Source organism: Aedes albopictus, chromosome 3 (assembly GCF_035046485.1).
Source record: "Aedes albopictus strain Foshan chromosome 3, AalbF5, whole genome shotgun sequence".
In the NCBI taxonomy this organism is placed as follows: Eukaryota; Metazoa; Arthropoda; class Insecta; order Diptera; family Culicidae; genus Aedes; species Aedes albopictus.
Window position 1 is genome coordinate 414738228 of NC_085138.1, and position 5731 is coordinate 414743958.

A 5731-nucleotide genomic window follows, 5' to 3' on the forward strand; every position below is an offset into this window, starting at 1 on the left:
TGATTGAAGTTTATTATAAATTCAAATTCAAATAAAGTTTCAAATAAAGTTTTCTGTCGTAAACGGCGTGTTACAGTAGCCGAAAGTCGGAATGAGCAAAACTGTGATTCGAATATGACGTTCTTGCCGACAATTGAATTTCAGTAGACTGTTTGAGAGCTTGTTGATTGAAATGCCAAATATTTTCACTGGATCTCTTTTGCGCCAATACCGCTCCTCTGCTCTTTTCATAAGTTTATCTTATGTAATTAGGTCATCATAAGCATGTTCAATTTTCATAAGGTATTCTTATGGCATCCATACTTTACAGTTATGGTTAAATTTTATGATTAGGTTTGATGGAGCTTCGGTTTTGACACGGGTAATGCGCCGAAATCTTGGCGTATCATGCTGAGATGTCAGTGGCGTGGCCGGCACTTGGAAACCTTTATTCCAAAGTGTTCGAATCAGGCAGCGTTTCAACTGGTCATCCGAGCTGTCCAGACGTGTCTTTCACGAGCATCGCAGCATTCATCTAGTATCACTAAGGCACTCTACACACTACTCAAACGGTTTGACCAACATTGATTGATTGATTTCAGGCCAAACATTTCAATAGGTCCTATCTGCATTTGCGAGGCTCTCTTTGTTCACTTTCTCTTTCAATTATTGCAATGTAATGGTAAACTTTTCAACTATTTTTGCAGTACAAATCAAAAGACGATTGTTTTGACCATCTTTCAATGCAAGGAGACAATCATATTACAAATAAACAGCTGAGATATTAACGAAAGAGAGAGAAACCAAAGAGAGCCTCTCTTCTGCAGATAGGACCTTTAGACATGTTTGGCCTGATTTGTCTTTATTAGAGAGACTTTCAGCCCTTGGCTGGTTTGACCAACATTGACTCCGCCCCCAGGTTGGTGGTTGAGTTGGTGCTGTGTTTGACCGTGTGTGATGCTGTTTGACAAACCGATTTGGCAGCTCGTCGAACCGATTTGACGGTTGACGGTTTGGTCGGCAAAAATCAAACCAGTTTGATTTTACTCAAACCAACGGTGGGCGGAGCCAATGTTTGACGAACCGATCGTACCGTGTGTAGTGTTGTTGCACAAACATAGTGCGATTTCAAATGGGAGATGATGTTGGTGCAACCTCTGTGACATGTTGGTGCAACACGATTTGGCAGTTCGTCATATAGTTGCAGAAACATAAGCTGGTTCGACGAACCAGGTTGCGGTGGCAATGTTGGTCAAACGGTTTGAGCGGTATGTAGGGTGCCTTAGGCGACGCGGTTGGTATTAGTATTGTTGTTACGAGGGGCTTTTCGTCATTCGTCGCTAGGAAGGCAACGTGAGACATCATGGAGAAGACGAATGTCGCTGGTATTTGCGGTTTTCTCGCCTTTGTCGGCTAGGAAGTCCACCCATGCTCTTTTGTTCCGTCTACAGGAGCGTTTCACTTCCTTTTCGAGATCGAGAGCCGAATAGCGCTGACGGCCTACGGCTTTGGCCCCTCGTGTTTTCGCTCACTCGCTCGTGGCTTTGACGTTTCTTCATTTCTCCATTAATCTTCTACGCTTCCACCTTCCGGAATATCTGGACCACACTTTTCCAGCTCCTCGGCGAATGACCTTTTCACCGCAGCGTCTTTCTGTCAACGCTTCGTATGTTCCACTCTACCGGTCTAATCAACGTTTTGTAGATAGTTAACTTCATGTGACGGCGAACTTTGTTCGATCATAGGGCTCTGCGGAGTCTAAAGTAGGCTCAATTTCCTGCCACAATGCTGATCTGAATTTATCTGCTGGTGTCGTTGTCCGGCGGTCACCAGTGAGAATTCTTCAACCGCCTCGATTTCATCACCGCACATTAGTTGGTTTCATAATGGCTTGTGCTTGACTTAGTTTTCAACTAAATCAGCTTAAATTCTAGGTGGAAGTTCAAAACCTAATGCTAGAATTGATGGTGTGAAGCAACACACAAACATACATGGATATGTAGTATACGTATACTAGACCGGCCCACATTTGTATGGCGAAATAGAAAAGTTGGAAAAATTTACGGGGCACCCTCTAGAATCGTGCCTGTGGATGAGAAGAACAATCTGTGAAAGATTCAGCTCAATCGGTTTAAAACCGAGCTGGCGCAAATGAGTTGAAGGTTTGTATGGGATTTTCAGTCCAAATATATGGGAAATTGGATGACCTAAAGTCTCTCACACAGTACGCCGGTTCAGCGAATTCGATTTAACCCAGAATTGAGAGAATGGTAGTTGATACCCTAAGGAACAACTTTGTAGAAGACCATGTCATGATAAAACTTAATTTAGTTGCGGTTTCAGCTAACGAAAGCAGGATGAGGACATCTTCCCCCGTTTACTCTCGGTTGTTACATGCAGCACGTGTTTGTCGGTAGAAGCTTGCATAGGCAGCTATGTAATTCTTCATTGTTTCGATACCCGCCCACGTGCGTGAGCAATTGAAATGAAGGACAACATAGCCGCCTATGATGTTGAGCACATGTTTCGAACAGCAAACACGTGCTGCATGTAACAACCGAGAGTAAACGGGGGAAGATGTCCTCATCCTGCTTTCGTTAGCTGAAACCGCAGCTAAATTAAGTTTCATCATTATATGGTCTTCTACAAAGTTGTTCCTATTACTATTAATGTCTCAATTATGGACCAAATCAAACTCTTTCAATCAGCGTGCTGAATGAGAGACTGGAGGTCATCCAATTTCCCATATATTTGTACTGAAGATCTCATACAAACCTTCAACTCATTTACGCCAGCTCAGTTTTAAACAGATTGAACTGAAATTTTCAAAGATTGCTCTTCTCATCCAATGGCACGATTCTAGAGGGTGTCCCGTGGAAATTTTCGACATTTTTGTATTTGGGCCAGTCTAACGTATACGTATCGTACATTCCGTATGAACGATATATTGAGGAAGTTCAGCTAAATTATCCGTTCTCGATATTTTTCCCGTTCTAAACCCTAATCTTTCCCCACACGATCACGTCGGTTTTATTTCCAATAACATATTCCAGTCCAGTGTAGCAATCGCATAAAAGAAGTTAACATTCGCACTTTTTTCCGCGTTCATTCGTTCCATCATTAGCTGTGTCGTTGGTTAAAGTTGCGCGCCACACGATTTGAGCTGTGTGGCTGGCTGCGCCTATTAGCGCAGACAAAACAAGCACTTCGTCCGGCTTACTAAGCTGGCCTGATGGCAAAATGCGAGCGCAACTAATGCGGTTTAGTGTCGCACGCCGTGAACCTGCTTTGCTCATATCGGGGACATACCTCTATACCTCATGTAACGAGCAAAACACACATGTTTTGCGCGTTTTGTTTTTGTCCAGTGTGTAACCGATCTCGGCGAACTCGGACCTCGCCATTCATCAGAGGGCTTACCTACTACGATCGATCGAACTGAGGATTGAGGAAGTTTAATTACCACATGAGCGCGTCTAGTAGACCCAAACAACTAGCTCACACTCTCGGCAGTTGCAAGTAGTGTGACGGTGAGCAGCATGCAGTCAGGAACAGACTGCATGTTCATAATAATAAATTCAAATCGAACAAACATGTGACGGAGTGGCTGACTGGAGTGAAAGGTGTTGCTGCTAGCTGCACTGCACTGGTGCACCACAAGCCCCGTAACGAAATGCAATCCGAAATGTGCAACAGCAGCCTGCAGAAGCCTACTCTTAGCGATCGACCGACTGACTGAATGGTGTGTGCAGGCACAGCAGTGGCTCTCTTTCACACGGAAGTGGAAGAACTGCAGTGCTGCATTTGGGTGGACAACCAGCCAGCCAGCGCCAGCGGAAGGGAAGGTTCGGAAGTGAGTGATTTTATGGGCACGATTTTCCGGATGACTGAAAAACATGTCGGTCGGCAGATCTTTATCGCCTGGTAGTTCGGTGTGGAGAAGTGTGACAAATTTGCAGTGTAAGTATGACTTCAAAGATCCAGGATCTTTAATTTTTAATTGAGTACATGAGAGCTTATGCGGGTCATACCTAGAGTCGTATGCAAAGCGGGAAGGACGAAAGTTTGGGCAGCTGCCATTTATAGAAATCTGATCTACATACCTAAGAATGTGCAAGTTGATGATGGTAGGCTAGTTCCACTTCGACGATCATAGCCCAAACCCAGGAAGCACTGATCATGACAAAGACGCCATTCTACGAGCAGTTCGAACGCGAATGCTATTACTGTTCACTCTGAAAGGTCATAAGGAGGACTTCAGCCCTTAAATTGGAATGTTCTGTACTCACCAGCTGATAGAAGGAGCCTTGTTGTAGCCATGCGGTTAGGGTCACCAAGCTTATAAACGCAGCATGATCTGGGGTGAGGGTTCGATTCCCGCTCCGGGCGATGAAAGTTTTCCTGAAAATAGTGTCTTCTCCGTATCCGCAGGTGCATGCTCCGTGTGTCCCATGTGTCCTAGTGTTAAGTTTCATTCAGTCTGTAAAGCCTCTGGCTGAAGACTGGGTCCACGTCTTTTTTTTTATATATACCTGTTTTTGCTCAACATCTTATTCCAAATATGAAATAATCTTCAATAGTACGATGGTACACCCTAATGCTCGTTTTGCAGTTACAACTCTCCATCCTAGGTCCCGTTCAATGCTTGCCTGATCGATCACGATCCACTTGATCCGGTCACCGTGCTCTCTACGCTCCACGCCTTCTTGTGCCAACCGAACCAGCAAACACCAACATTGCCGCATTTTGTCCGGCATTCTTGCAACATGCCTTGGTCGCCAAATCCTTCCGGCTTTAATCATATTCAAGGTGCTGGGTTCGCCGTGAAGTGCAGCGTGCTCTTGGCTCATCCCTCTCCGCCACACACCATTCTTTTGCATACCGCCGAAGATCATCCTTAACTCTCCTTAACTCTCTCGAAAACTCCGAGTAGCACCGGTCTTATTAGCGTTTTGTACATGGTGCACTTGGTGCGTGCTAGGATAGGATGTGACACCTGCAACTTCTCTGTCTAATTTCACAGCTTGCTGTCTTGTTTTTCCGCGTTGCTAAGATTATTGGTCCCCAAATTGGTCTCTTTTGGGCTGACTAGTTGTCGTATCCTATCCTAGGGTGCGTGGGTCAATCTTTTTAGACCGCAGCTTCTTTTGGAGATCGTAGTAGGCACGACTTCCACTGATGATGCGTCTTCGTATTTCACGGCTAGCATTGTTGTCAACCGTCAGTAAGCATCCGAGGTAGACGAATTCCTCCGCCATCTCGAAGATATCCCGTCTATCGTCACATTACTACCTAGAAGGACCTGGTCATGTGCGGGTCCGCCTACCAGCATATACTTTGTTTTTGAGGCACTCCCCACCAGTCCGACCTTTGCTGCATCGCGTTTCAGGCGGGTGTACAGCTCTGCCACCGTTCCAAATGTTCTAGCGATAATGTCCATGTCGTCCGCAAAGCACACAAATTACCGGATTTTGTGAAAATCGTTCCCCGGCTGTTGAGCCCGGCTCGTCGCATCACACCTTCCAGAGCGATGTTGAAGAGTAGGCATGAGAGTCCGTCACCTTGTCGCAGTCCCCGGAGAGATTCGAATGAACTGGATAGTTCACCCGAAACCCTTACGCAGTTTTGCACACCGTCCATCGTTGCTTTAATCAGTCTAGTCAGCTTCCCAGGAAAGCCGTTTTCGTCCATGATTCTCCATAGCTCTGCGCGGTCGATACTGTCGTATGCCGCTTTGAAGTCGATGAACAGA